General features: G+C 39.6%; 1 protein-coding gene across 2 annotated transcripts in view; it reads left to right on the top strand.

Moving 5' to 3' along the window:
• The window catches only part of EXTL3 (exostosin like glycosyltransferase 3), a 163,435-nt gene that overhangs the window by 49,326 nt on the left and 98,367 nt on the right, over positions 1-15,742 (top strand). For both annotated transcript variants that reach the window (XM_070734862.1, XM_070734863.1), the window contains exon 2: positions 7,753-7,866. The gene's annotated coding sequence lies outside the window, so the exon portion shown is untranslated. The remainder of the gene's footprint in view (positions 1-7,752; positions 7,867-15,742) is intronic.

The following is a 15,742-nucleotide window of genomic DNA, read 5'->3' as shown; positions in this document are numbered from 1 at the left end:
ACATTTACTTTTTCAAACAACTACATGGCTTAAAGCCCCATTTCTGGATATTAATGAAAGATATTGATTTTAAGCTTTTTAAAATCCCCAATCAACCAGGTTCAACATTCTTTAAGGATTATATTCTCCTACAGAAACCTGCTTGGTTGTTGCAATCTGCTTTAATTCCTCTATAATCAGCTGTGGAGGGCTCCAGTTGATGCTGCTGCCTTTTTAAAGATCCTGTACAGTGGTACCTCGAGATACGAGTTTAATTCGTTCCGGACCTGGGCTCTTAAGTCGAGCAGCTCTTATCTCGAACGACTTTTCCCCATAGGAATTAATGTAAATAATTTTAATTGGTTCCAGCCCTCAAAAAACTCACAAAGTTAGTCTAAATTATGCAGAAAGACATGTTTTTAATGAAGAAATGTACATGTACATATAAATGAATAATGAAGTTTCTTTCACTTAACTTGTAAACTTTCTTAAACTTTTAAATTTACATATGTTCAACTTCTCTGCCACCCAATCCTGTAGGACAGAGGTCCCCAACCCTTTTTGCACCAGGGACCGGCTTTAAGCGATCAAGAGAGGAATGGGTGAATGAATGGACGGAGGGTGGGAAGGAAGGAAGGAAAGAGGGAAGGGACAGGAACAGAGGAAGGAAGCAAGGAAACTTATGAAAGGGGAGAGTAAGAGAGGAATGAGTGGAGGGAGGGAGGGAAGAAGGTGGGAAGGAGAAAGAAAAGAAGAAATAGAGGAAGGGAAGGTAAAAGAGAGAAAGAAAAAGAGCAAGAAAGAAAGCTGCAAGCACCCCCCCGAGCCCCCCAGGCCGGCTGCAACCTTTTAAAACACGCGCGCCGCTTCGCAGCTGTCTCCTGAAGCCGAACGCGGAAGTTAGCGTTTGGCTTCAGGAGACAGCTCCTTGGCGCTTGTATCTCGAATTTGGGCTTGTAAGTAGAACAAAAATATCTCTCCCCTCCCAGCTCTTATCTCGAGTTGCTCTTAAGTAGAGCAGCTCTTATGTCGGGGTTCCACTGTATTATGATTGTGTGTAGGTTTGCACCTATGTTTACTAGAATTTGTATATTTCTGTGTGAAAGTGAAATGACTTCAGATTCTCGAAAATTGAACAAATAGGAGCACTTGTTGATTTGTACAGCTTTTTTGTTACAATTACTTTGCATATTAGAGCAGTCATTTCAATAGAAAGGAATGAAATTTCTTGAGAATCAATATATAAATATAGCAGGACTTCAGTAGATGTGACCTTCTTGGTCTAAACCCATGTCTTAATACTCGCTTGCTTTTCCCCCTTGAACATTTACTCTCAAAAACTAGTTCTGATGTTTTTCTCCTCCTCAAATTTATTACATTGAACTAAAAAAATTAAAAGTGACTGTCAACAGAAATCATTTGATCCCTCTGTCTGCTTGCCAAACTAATCTAAATACATTAGCTGAATTTTAAATCACAATTATATCATCTGTACTCAAATTTGTCTGCCTAGTGATTGATGGGTCATACCTTTCATTACCTACTCTATGCATCTAATTTCTTAGCTTCTTTTTCTTGGTATACAATAGCTGTCAGTTTTTTGTTCTTGAGTTGCTTGCTTACTGCCGTATTTTTTGGATTAGAAGACGCACCGGAGTATAAGACATGCCAATATTGCCCTCCCCAGCCTCCTGGAGCACTCTGCAGGCCTCCCAAACCTTCTGCGCCCCCCATTTTTGTGAAAAATGGGATGCCAGTGTGTGTGTGTTTTAGGAGGCCAAAAATGCCTATATTCAGTGTATAAGACGCACCAACATTTCCACCCTCTTGGGGGATGGGGTGGGAGTGTTTTTTTATACTCTGAAAAATAGGGTGCTTATTTTTCTACTGTCCTCAGAATTCATTTCTTTTTCTCCAACTCACTTCTTAATATCAATTTTCTAAAGTTGCTTTGTTTGTTTATTTTTTGTTCCAAACAGTTAACTCTACAGGTAATCCTTGATTTATGACCATAACTGGGGCTGAAATTTTGGTCATTAGGCAATGGAATGGAATGGAATAGAATTCTTTATTGGCTAAGTGTGATTGGACACACAAGGAATTTGTCTTGGTGCATATACTCTCAGTGTACATAAAAGAAAAGTTCATTAATTTAATTTAATTTAATTTTTGTATCTCTGTGCCACCCAGCTCCCAACAGGATATAGAAAATACATTTAAAACATCATAAAATATTAAAGTAAAAACAGTTTAAAAATCACATACATACATATCATTCAAGGCCAGACCTCGTAAATTGTGAGTTCGCTGGCCCCAAACCTGCAGGAAAAGCCAGGTCTTCAATGCTTTCCAGAAGACCAGTAGAGTGGGGGCAGTCCGGATCTCAGGGGGTCGTTGGTTCCAGAGAGCTGGGCCAGACACAGAGAAGGCCCTTCCCCATGGGCCCGCCAGCCGACATTGTTTAGCTGACAGGACCTGGAGGAGACCAACTCTGTGGGATCTTACCAGTCGCTGGGAACTATGTGGTAGCAGGCGGTCTTGAACATAACCTGGCCCTGAGCAATATAGGGCTTTAAAGGTAATAACCAACACCTTGAATTGAGCCCGGAGACCAATAGGGAGCCAGTGCAGCTCACGGAGTATTGATGTAATGTGAGGGTACCTAGGTGCATCCACAACCACTCGAGCGGCTGCATTCTGGACCCATTGTAGTCTCTGTAGCCCCATTTAGAGTGCATTGCAGCAATTCAACCATGAGGTGATAAGGACATGAGTGACTGTGAAGAGAGCCTCCCGATCCAAGTAGGGTTGCAATTGGGGCATCAGACGAACCAGTGCAAAGGTCCCCCTAGCCACAGCTGTTAGATGTTGGTCTAATCTTAGCTGTGGGTCTAGGAGGACACCCAAATTGCAAACCTGTTCTGAGGGGGACAATTTCTTCTCCCCCCCCCCCGAGTCAAGGATGGACAGTCGATATAGTCTTTAGGAGGCAGTACCCACAGCCACTCGGTCTTGTCTGGATTAAGTCTGAGCTTGTTGACACCCATCCAGACCCTCACAGCTTCCAGGCACTGGCACATCCCATCCACTGCTTCATTGAACTGATGTTGGGTGGAGATATACAGCTGGGTATCATCAGCATATTGCTGATACCTCACCCAAAAATGTTGGATGACCTCACCCAGTGGTTTCATGTAGATATTTAATAGAAGGGGATACAGGACTGAGCCCTGGGGCACCCAGCAAACAAGGGGTCTAGGGGTAGACCTCTGTCCTCCTGCCAACACAGGCTGTGAATGACCAGAGAGAGGAGGAAAACCACCGCATCACGGTGCTTCCCAACCTAAGCTCCCTTAGTTGTCCCAGTTAGTTGTTCAACCTCTCGTCTGTATGCGGATTAATCATTGTCTCGAATGGGTCCGATCACTGTTTGTCATCTACGAACTTCAGTAGTTTAACAGATGGATCATTAGAGATGCAATCATTGGTATATAGAGAGAAGAGAAGTGGAGCGAGCACATAGTAGTTAAACAACTCATCACATGACCCAACAGATTTTATGACCATTTTTACTACAGCTGTTAAAGCAAATCCAATTAAAATGAGCAAATAGGTAGGAGGTGTCGGGAAAGATAATCTCTTCCTAAGAATCCTGCGGAGCTGCTGCTCTCCGAGCCGAATGCTCTTCTTTAGATGAATACTATAATCTAACTTGGCATAAAGTAGATCTTGGTGATGTTGCTGTGTGCTTCTGAAATACTATATTGTAGGTTGGCAGTTTGCCTGCTGGCGTGGAAAATCTGGAGCCACTAGACAGCCCTTCCCTACTAGATTTGATAAACTATGAACAGCAAGGATTAAGCTTGTAAATGGTAGACCAAACATGTCTGAGTATCTTTCCCACCTTCACAGGCTTCAATTTCTGAAACTCATTGAATTATGAGAGCTCTAAGCATTTCTATTTTTGGTGTTGCATTAATTTGGTTAATTAAGTTTCAGTTTGTCTAAATATTTCATAAAGTATATAGTGCAGGGATGGCGAACCTTTTTGGCACCGAATGCCGAAAAGGGAGCACTTGTGTGCTTCGCACACATGCACATGCTCATCTGGACCATGACCAGGAAGAGGAGCTGCCCAGAGGGTATGCATGTGCCGGAAAATGAATTTTTGGTTTCCGGAGCATGCATGCCAGCCAGAAAGTCTTCTGCATGCGCACATGTTAATCAGTTGGCTGGTGTACATGATTACGCCAGAAAACAGAAGACCAGCGTTTCTGTTTTCGGGCACTGCGACATGCGCATAGGCCAGCTGATCGTCATGTGTGCATGCTTGCCAGAAACCCAGAAGAGGAACAGATGGTGCCGCGAATGTTCCACTTTGGGCATGCATGCCCTAGATTCGCCATCACAGGTATAGTGCATCTCTCATAACTGATTTTTCTTCCCTTCCTGCTTAAAGACTTGACTGATCAAGTTTTGGATTAAATAAATCTGATCCATAAGATTTATTTGACAATGCTGTTCATTTTTTTAAACATTGTTTTTTTAGAATGGGTGTATCTATCAGTATATAGAAATGAAATGAGTCTTGGAATGATCCTACTATGATCACAAAAGGTCTTCAGCAGTTCACAAAGCTAAGAAATCACCATCATCATATACAGTGGTACCTCTACTTACGAACTTAATTTGTTCCGTGACCAGGTTCTTAAATAGAAAAGTTTGTAAGAAAAAGCAATTTTTCCCATAGGAATCAATGTAAAAGCAAATAATGTGTGCGATTGAGGAAACCACAGGGAGAGCGGAGGCCCTGTTTCCTCCCAGGAGATTCCCAGAGAGGCCCCACGGAGGCTTCTTCCCGCCTTTTCCGGCCCTGTTTCCTCTCAGGAGATTCCTAGAGAGGCCCCTTGGAGGCTTCTCCCTGTCTTTTCCGGCCCTCTTTCCTCCCAGGAGATTCCTAGAGAGGCCCCATGGAGGCTTCTCCCCGCCTTTTCCGGCCCTGTTTCCTCTCAGGAGATTCCTAGAGAGGCCCCATGGAGGCTTCTCCCCGCCTTTTCTGGTTACAGTTTAAGAGACTCGGGTTTGTAAGTGGAAAATGGTTCTTGAGAAGAGGCAAAAAAAATCTTGAACACCTGATTTTTATCTAGAAAAGTTTGTAAGTAGAGGCGTTCTTAGGTAGAGGTACCACTGTATAAGAGCATCTTACAGATACAATTTTTTTTTGTTTATATCCCATCTTTATTATTTTTACAAATAATAACTGAAGACCGTGAACATATTCAAACATACCTTTCTCCTCCTATTTTCCCCACAACTACCCTATGAGGTGAGTTGGGCTGAGAGAGAATGACTGGTCACAAATCACCCAGCCAATTTTCATGGCTAAGAAGGGATTTGAACTCACAGTCATAGTTCCCTCTAAGATGAGCAGTGAGCAATCGCTCACTTAAAAATCATCATCAACTCAGAGTTTTCCAAACCTGCCCAGAAGCCGAGAGGGAAAGAGTGAGAGGGAAGGAGAGAGAGAGGAAGAGAGAGAAACAGATAGAAAAAAGAGAGGAAGGAAAAGAGAAAGAAAAAGAATGGGAGTAAGGAAGAGAGAAAGAAAATCAAAATCTAGTTTGAAACTAGCTCAACTCTTTAAGTGGCATTTTGATATTGATAGAGTTGCCCTATTATGAGTTCACTGTTATAGACACACAGTACAGTATTTTATTCTGAAATTCTCTGAGGCAAAACAGGGTGGATTTTTTATTTGTTTGTTTGTTTGTTTGTTTATTTATTTATTTATTTATTTATTTATTATTTCTGTGCCGCCCAGTCCTGAAGGGACTGCCGCTCAGACACTATACTTTTCCGCCCACCCACCCCCCAAAAATTAGAGGGAACACTGCTCACAGTGTTCTGCTTTCTCGCCTGATGCCTTAAACCACCAGACCAATGAAAACGTCCCTGAACGATATATGAATTATTACTTGGTTTGGATAGTTTAAGTCCCCAATACTTTCCAGCCTTCTCTCTCAAAGGCCTAACTGACTTTGGAATCTGTGAGGCTTTTTTGTCTGAAATGTTATGTGAAATAGTCTCCTCTATTTTTAATATAAAATATGTGAAGCATGAAAAGGTAGAGATTTGGGGGAGAAAGGTTGTATATATAGTTGGATGATTTCTTAAATCATGCGGTTTCCAGATATACATTATCTCGCAATAGTTTTATAATAGTGTTCTTTTTAATTCATTGGGATAATAGAACCAAATATTCCTTGGGTAAATGATTTTGCACAATTCATTTAATTTCAGCCAAAAGGAGAAAATAAAGTATCAGTTTTAATTGCCTCCATCCCATCAAGTTTGGCATCAACCAAACTTACTTTGCTCAGGGTTTATTTAGCATATTCCGATACCCGCAAGGATTATTGTTCACTTAAATGCTTAGTTTGCAAAGAATACATTCAAATAAGCTGTCATGCCTCAAAGATAATTCTCAAAATTGCAGAATGGGAGAGTAAAAAGAGAGAAAGGCTGATTAGAAGAGGTGTTAAATAATCAACAATTTATTTGCTTGGTTTAGCTCAAGGTCAAAAATCTTAAAGTTTATAAGCAACCCCAGTAGATCCCAAGAGCATTCTAACATAATCTTTTTGTTTCTCAGGGATCCTATTTCAGGTTCCATTTTGTCAGCAGCAACCCACTTGGTTCCTATGTGATCTGTTTGCATGTCAGTTTCTTTTGGGAGTTACAGAAGAGAGAGTTGGAGGATTTAGCATTCTCATTACAGCTGCTAGACTGACTGTCAGTAAATACTGGAAATGCAGAATTTATTTAACTAATACACAAATTATTAAACACGTAATTACCGGTGTGCATGGGAGGCTTTTAATAATGGCAAAAAGATATGAGGAAGAACATTATTTTCCTAATAATACTTCTGTCCCTGCTGAAATTAAAGAAGCAATAGGCATCACTGCTAATTTAATTATTCTGAGTTCCTTAGAATGTTTATTTACATAAATTTGTTTCCTTGCTCACAGAGTGTGGTTTGGTTTATACTTAAAGTATAGTGATACCTCATCTTACGAACTTAATTGGTTCCGGGACAAGGTTTGTAAGGTGAAAAGTTTGTAAGATGAAACAATGTTTCCCATAGGAATCAATGGAAAAGCGATTAATGTGTGCAAGCCCAAAACTCACCCCTTTTGCCAGCCGAAACCCCACCTCCGGACTTCTGTGGTTTTGTGATGCTGCGATTTCGCTGAGGCTCCCCTCGCTGGGAAACCCCACCTCCGGGCTTCCGTTGCCAGCGAAGTGCCCATTTTTGCGCTGCTGGGATTCCCCTGCAGCATCGCAAAAACACAGAAGTCCGGAGGTGGTGTTTCCCATGGAGGGGAGCCTCAGGGGAATCCCAGCAGCGCAAAAATGGGTGCTTTGCTGGCAACAGAAGTCCGGAGGCGGGGCATCCCAGTGGCGGCAGTTTGGGTCTGTAAGGTGAAAATAGTTTGGAAGAAGAGGCAAAAAAATCTTAAACCCCGGGTTTGTATCTCCAATATAATTTGGATTATTATCATTGTCAAAAATGCATTTGGAGGGAAATTTGTACTCAGAAAATCCATTAGTAGTGACCCTTCCTGAGAAACTACCCCATAGATTATGGTTCAAGCAATCGAAGCTCACAAATAATTTGTATATTTGTTGGCCTGTCCACCTGTGTATATTTGCTTATTTATAAATGCCTTCATTTGACTGCTATTTCTCGTTTGTTTTGCTGTCCTGCAGCTGGTCTGCTCATCATCTGCTTATGTCTTTGGGGTGCCAAAGGAGTCAAAAGATGAATCTTTCAGATTAATGGATTGGAGGCTAATTTGGGGTCTTGGGCTGAGAAATTTGAAGGTAAGATGGTATTCTGTCATTGCTGGCAATTTTCTTTACTACTACAACTTCTTTTCATTGCAAAAATATCCAAACCATTGAATCTTCTATGAGAAAAATATGTATACTTACTATTTATTTGTTTATTTAGTTCAATTTGTATGCCGCCCAACTCCCTAAGGACTCTAGAAATGCATTTTTGGAAAAAGTGCCTTTCTTTGGGGTTCTCAGTATTTCTACCCTATTTTCTCTGCTTTTAATGATTATGGCTGCTTAGAGTCTGTATAAGAAAATTGCCCAGACTGCATTTGTATAATTTATCTCTGCTGGTATCTCCTGTGCCATATAATTGTTGCTATGTTGTTTGTATGTTTTTTTTTTAAAAACTAATGATGTAATTTTTTAAAAAAATGATTTTTAATGTAAGTCTTCATAAACATCTGATTTGACATATAGAGTAAACCTTCAATTTAATGAACTGTTTGTAAGTAGAGACTGGGTGTACATTAAACCCAAATGCCCATTAAATCTGAATTTATATGAGTATCAACAATTTGTTCATTTAAGTAATGACATGTGGCTGATTAATCTAAATTATGTCATTTACATTAATTGTGTTATTTGTATAATTATGTAATGAGGATAATAATATAAATTGTTAATATGTACCATTGTATACAGATGACACAAATTTATAAAAATGTTGAAACTTATCTGGATTATTGTAGAACAAAAAACTTTATATCTTAAATGCTGAAACATAAAAAATGTGTTCATTGTTTCCAAAATTTACTAACCAAAGGTTCATTAAACCAAGGTTTACTGTATATGGATATATATTTATGTATTGTAGTTAACAATGTATTTTTAAAAGCTAATAGATATTATGATCTATAGACTAGAAGTATATTTCAGGTGATCCATGCACTAAAGATTATAAATGAATATAATTTGTAACTAATTAATTATATGGGGTGGCGCAGCAGGTAGAGTGCTGTACTGCAGGCTACTGAAGCTGATTATAAATCTGAAGGTTAGCGGTTCAAATCTCATCACCGGCTCAAGGTTGACTCAGCCTTCCATCCTTCCGAGGTGGGTAAAATGAGGACCTGGATTGTGGGGGCAATAGGCTGGCTCTATTAAAAAGTGCCATTGCTAACATGTTGTAAGCCGCCCTGAGTCTAAAGAGAAGGGCGGCATAAAAATCAATGAAACAAACAAACAAATAAATAAATAAATATGAAATAACTAACTTTACATAAATAAAATCTAGATATATTTGAACTAATAATTCCAAATTTGAATCTCAAGATACATCATTGACTAAATTTATGGTTTAAGATTTTCTTTAAAAAAATCAAGAACTCCAGCAAGACAATTATTTTGCCTTCCAAATCACTTATTCCTGTTTTATCTGTTCAGTCTTCCTTGTTAAGTAACATTCCATGGGAGATAGCTGTTCCCCCTTTGGCTTCCTCACTCCTTTGAAGAAGAAAGTTATTTTTAGGGGAAGATAGAAATTTACTAGAAAGATCATTCTTTGTAGAATTAGTGTCGTGCAGATGTCAAGGTAAACTACAGTATGTGATTTATTTTGATGGGCATCATCTATATCTCCTCATTTTTTACATGGTTAGTAGTATATCAAAGCAATAGTATAGTTTCTAGTCCTTCCATTTATTTTAATTCAGATCCTCTCAGTAGTTCTACCAGGTTCGTTCCTTTGGATATTTGTGGAGCTGTAGATATTTATAGGCTTTAGTATTCCTTTACTACATTTAGAATAATCCAAATTGTAGTCTTCAAAAATGAGAATTTCCTTAATGGATGTCATATAGTTTTGAAGTCATATGTGTCAAATTTAGTTCTCATTCTTAGCTGCCCTATAACCACTTTCTGAACATCTATTTTATTCAAAATTGTATTTTCCCGAGCCATATCTGCCGGCATGCAAGCCATTGCCTTAGCTTAGTTCCAGCGCGCATGTGCATGCTGGGCAGCTGATTTTTGGCTTGTGCAGAGGTTCTGGGAGAACATTTTCATCCTCCGAGGGGGCGGGGTAAAACCTCTGGAGCCTGTGGAGGCAGAAAACGGGCTTACCAGGCCTACCAGAAGTCGGGAAATGGGGGAGCGGGGTGTGTGTCTTGTGCACATTGACCGGGGGCAAAGCAGTGGTGTGTGTGTTTATGCACGCATGTCCAGGGGGCAGGGCATGTTGAATTATAGGCGTGGGCATGCACATGCGCATGCTTTTGGTATCCAAGGGGGGAAAAAGGTTCACCATCACTGCTATATAATGACAGCTCTAGAGTGAAGATGACCATATCAGACTCAAAGCACTCTTGTTTATCTCAGGTGAGAATATCATACACCTAATTTCATTCAATTTTCTTCTCCACTTGATTTCTACTGTTTCCCCTGCTGTGCAGTGTTCAGTTGATCTTTGTAACAAATCAAGTAACATAAAACATCTCCAACTATATCCCCATTACCTCCGTGTGCAATTGAGAGTACAGTGATACCTCGTCTTACAAACGCCTCATCATACAAACTTTTCGAGATACAAAGCCGGGGTTTAAGATTTTTTTGCCTCTTCTTACAAACTATTTTCACCTTACAAACCCACCACCGCCTCTGGGATGCCCCGCCTCCAGACTTCCGTTGCCAGCGAAGCACCCGTTTTTGTGCTGCTGGGATTCCCCTGAGGCTCCCCTCTATGGGAAACACTACCTCCAGACCCCACCCCAGCAGGGGAATCCCAGCAGCACAAAAACAGGTACTTCGCTGGCAACGGAAGTCCGGAGGTGGGGTTTCCCATGGAGGGGAGCCTCAGGGGAATCCCAACAGTGCAAAAATGGGCGCTTCGGCTGGCAAAAGGGGTGAATTTTGGGCTTGCACGCATTAATCACTTTTCCATTGATTCCTATGGAAAACATTGTTTCGTCTTACAAACTTTTCACCTTAAGAACTTCGTCCCGGAACCAATTAAGTTTGTAAGACAAGGTATCACTGTATTAGAAAAAAATATTTGCTAATGGTTAGTTCATTTTTATAGATTTGTATGTCACTGTCCATAGAAAACATTAAGAGTGGCAGCAGGTTCCTGTATCCTGAATTCTTATTTGTTTGCTTTGTTTGTACTGAATTGTATTTTGAGACGAACACAGCAAACTAGTGTTTCTGAAGGACAGGGCCATTAAGTAAATGTCATCTGTGCTTGTTTGGCTTTGTGTTCCTTGTTAATAATTATAGAGAGGAAGCTACCTATTTCCTCTTCTCTGTCCCCCTTCACCCCAGTGGAAGTGTGTGGAGGCCAGATGTTTGACCCAGGGCAGAAGATAATGATGGCCTTGAACTGCCAACTTAAAAATTGTGATTGTGCATGTTTCTCTTGAGGCTCGCAATGTCATCCGAAGTGTATGGATCAAAACAGAAGGGTGAACTTAACTAGAATTACTCCAATTTTCCAATTTGTTACAAGAGTGAAAGACCTGTTGTGTTTGTAACTGTCGTAAAGTATATATTTTAGAAATAATATACAATACAAATAAAAATATAAAAAACAATAGTATACCTTTTAGAAAAGAGTAAATAGGCAGAGGAGAAAAAGCTTTGTACACATGTATACGCATGCTAGACAGAACACATTTTCCATCCTTCGTTCTGTCAATTATCCTGTCTTCCTAACTGAACTGGAAGTTTGGATTAATAAGAGTATTGTTTGTCTTTTTAAAAGTCTGAATCATATAAGCAAAGGTTTCTAGTTCTCATGGCAGAAGGAGTGCATCTGCTTGGGGAAGTCTCTGGATCCGGTGCAAGTCAGACTTCTAATAATGAGATGAGTAAGATTTGTTTGCTCAGCATGGTTTCCCATCTCTTCACGCAACTAGCTACCGCATAGAATGTTTCTGCAGATCACATTGCAGCTTTATTATTTCGATCATAATTTTTTCCCCAAAGAAATAAAGGTTCATTTATATTCATTGGAGTTAAAATTACTGTGTTAAATAGCTGTTATTGCAGTCATTATGAGCTGGACTGACTGCATCCTGGGGTCTAAACGAAGCTGGTATTCTTGTAAAACCTTTCATTCCTTTTATGGTTCCTGTTTACTTTCAGCTCAAAAGAAATGCCGGTCCTACCCATCGACTAAATAAAGAGGATGCAGGCATAGAATAAAGTGCAATAGAGCAAGGACCAGAGGTGGATTCTAACTTATGTCCCTGTCGGTTCATTTCCTCCCGTGTTGCATGGCTGCGCCGGCATTGCACATCGCGGGGCCAGGCGGTGTGGGCACACGCACGCATGTAGTGCCAAAAAACCCAGCTTCTGCACATGCACAGAAGCAAAAAACCTAGTTTCTGCGCATGCACAGAAGCAAAAAACAAAATGGCGCTGCCTACGGGGCCGCCATTAGCTTTGGGGGTATGACCACCCGGTGATTGTTCCTGGTTCAGTGAGTGGGGGGAAATTCCTGCTACTGGTTCTATAGAACTGGTCTGAATTGGGAGCAACCCGCCTCTGGCAAGGACTCTGGACAAAGATCCTGGCTTCCTTTCAAAAAATTTTAATTGAAAAATCTTTAATTGAACAGAAGAAATAACAGAATAGAGTAAAGCAGTTTTTAAGACTTACATTTTGGTCATGATGACCGTTATGCAGGATATATATATGGGGATTAGAGAAGGCAGAACAGAACATAGGCTTTAAGGAGTAGAAAACCTCATAAAGATAATTTAATTAGCAGATCACTTGATATATGTAAACATATTGAAAAGTAACTTGAAACTTGACTTTTGGTCTATCTGTCTCCAGGCAGCTAGTCTCACTAGCAGGGTCATTTATCACAGGTCATATTTCAAGGTTTGTAAAATAGATGGTTCTATGTCAGGCACGGGAATGACTTCTCAAATGTCCCACTGATTTTTATTTGTCAGGCCTCCAAATGAAGAAATGTGCATTGGGGATTTAATTAGGTATTCATGCACTGTGGTACACAGAAAGCAGCGTAGGTACCTTATGGCAATTTAAAGAGAGTAAAAGGAATGTTATAAAGCCACTGTCCTTTGAGCAGCCAGGGAGCTCTTGTGGAACAGAGTAATTTTACTTGAGATGAACTGCTACTCTGCTAAACCTTGGCATTAGGACAGCATGAGAGATAGGCCTAAAAGAGGTAAAATATAAAAATGCTGATGAAGTAAAATGTATTCTTGAACAGGATGAATTGGAGGAAAGGGAAACATCTTCGTTTCTTTTTGTAATTCTCTCCAGAGTCTGGTACAGTTTATTTGTTTATTTCCCCAGGATATCCCATACTTTATCTCATAGGATTAATTTTTTATGACTTCAGAATAATGAGATTCATTTTCAGATGGCTCAGGTTTTTGGAGGCCTTCCCACGCTCTTAAATCAACACTGGAATAGAGTCCTCGGTATATAGCACATCCTCTTTGTCAAAATGTTTGAATGCTTTGTACCCAGTTGAGAGTAGTTCTTGTATCATCTCTAGGTAGTGTTAGGAATATGTAATACTGTATAACGGGAACGTTGATTTGCCTTGGGGTTCATTTTACCTAGTGATTTTTAAGACTTGCCTATTGTAACATGAACTGCCTTTGAATGCTACTTAGTGTTCTGGTTTCTGGTAGAAGTTTAGTAATTACAAATAACTCTCATTAAATGCATCATTTCATGAATAAAGTAATTCCATTTATTTCTCTGCTCTCTTGTACTTCAACACATTTCTGACATCAATGGGTCCGTGATCTCTCTTCTAGCCGCATTCCTCACATTCTTTTTCCTGCTTAACTTAGACAAGATTTATTTTCTAATTACATAGCTATAAAAAACAGCCACTCTGACTAAATACAATACAAAATACTTTGGCTTACTTTAGCTTGGCGAACAAACCCCTCCATATTTCTTGACGGCAACATTGAAACTCCACCCTTCTTCTCCACTAGCCCCCTGACGTGCCAATTACCTCACTACAATATTTAGCCCATTCCTCTCCTTAATATCTTCTTCCAGACCTTTGCTCTCTACGTTTCTGAATTCTTCTGAATTTAGGATTAACCCAGCGCTCGTCTGATTCTCCCTCGCTAGATCCTGAACTCATAGCCCCATCCTGTGGCTGGCCTCCCACCTGTTCTACTACCTGTAACCCCGCCCCCCCTACTTCATAAACACTATCTGAATCTGAGTCCTCAATATCTTCATCATCCTCCAACTGATCAAGAGTATGTACAACACTTAGAATCTTCCAATGAGTAAAAATGTAAATTTCCCAAATATTTAAGGGAATTCAACCCACAAAGAAACCACCAGTTTTTACAGATTACTATATTAAAATCCAAGGAAAGCAAATAAAGCAAAAAGGATTGCCCCATTGACATTCCTAAATAATTACTGGATAATTATGTGAAATATACATAAAGCATACGCATATATATATGTATGTATGTCTGCATTCATGTCTTATTGATAAAACATAGCATATCATCACCATATATTGACAGCTTATAGTCATTTCCAACCATAATTATAATTTAAAATAGGTCAGTGATTCCAATATTAAAAGTTAAAAATAAAAGATGAGGGACACTCAGATATTATTATTTTAATAGAGGATATCTTAAGTGAAAATTCCGTTTGTAATAAAGATAGCACAAGGAATAGATGATCATTTTATTTTCATCGATAAAAGCAGGAGAAAATCCGTATTTAGAGAAATCTGGAAATTCACTTTAGCAAGAAAATGCTATAGTTTTTTTCCCCATGAGTTTTCTCTTCTAGGCAGATTCTGCATTTATTATTGAATATTGAGATTTCTAGTTCTTATTAACTTTACATCAAAAATGCTTCTTTTGGAACGGTGGAGCTGCTGTTCCAGATGGTGACTGCCAAGAGATCTAAGGGCTCTTGAAATCAGAGCCGACTGGCTTTTCAAAATTAAAGAAACAATACTTTTAAAAAACCACCTGTTTTAGTTGTTTTATTCAAATGTTAATAGTCTTAATACTTACATCACAGGAATATTAAAATCCTCAGAGGTAGCAATGAGAATAGTAATAGTGCAAGGCAATTTTGGCTTATTCTATTTTAAGATTTTTCCCTTTGGAGGTGTGTGTGTGTGTGCTGATGCTACTTTCCTAAATTGCTGTAGAATTTTGCTTTTATTATTATTATTTTTTGTAAGCCTGGAAATTGAAGGAGTACAAAATTACACAGAGAATGTTTATTTATTTCTTTATTTTTGTATTTATATGCCGCCCCTATCCGTGGACTTGGGGTGGCTTACAGCATATAAAAATAAAACAATACAATACAGTATCTCAATCCAAATTAAGCTCAATTAATGAATCTAATCTAAAATCCCTGTTATGTTACAAATCAGGCATTCCCACTTAAACCACAAAAATACATAACATTCGTCGTCCAGGGGGGCTGGAGTCTAAGAGCCCCAAGCCTGGTGGCATATCAAAGTCTTCAGGCTCCTGTGGAAGGCGAGGAGGGTGGGGGGAGTACGAATCTCTGGGGGGAGCTGATTTTAGAGAGCCGGGCCCCCCACAAAGAAGGCTCTTCCCCTAGGCTCCACTAAGCAACATTGTCTGGCTGACGGGGCCTGGGGAAGGCCGACTGTGAGACCTAACCTATTTCTGGGACTCATGCTGCAGGAAGCGATCCTGTAAGTAGTCTGACCCGCTGCTCGATAGATGGGCAACATTTAATTAATAAATAAAAATATTTGTTTTTGCACTGTGCAGTGATTTGAATTCGTTTTCAAAGGGGTGTTTTGGAATTATTATTATTATTATTTATTATTATTTATTCGATTTGTATGCTGCCCCTCTCCGAAAAATGAATGTGGCATCTTTTGCAACTTCTCCCTAGCAAT

The sequence above is a fragment of the Erythrolamprus reginae genome, chromosome 1, assembly GCF_031021105.1.
Source record: "Erythrolamprus reginae isolate rEryReg1 chromosome 1, rEryReg1.hap1, whole genome shotgun sequence".
In the NCBI taxonomy this organism is placed as follows: domain Eukaryota; kingdom Metazoa; phylum Chordata; class Lepidosauria; order Squamata; family Dipsadidae; genus Erythrolamprus; species Erythrolamprus reginae.
This window is presented reverse-complemented; position numbering and strand designations above follow the sequence as displayed.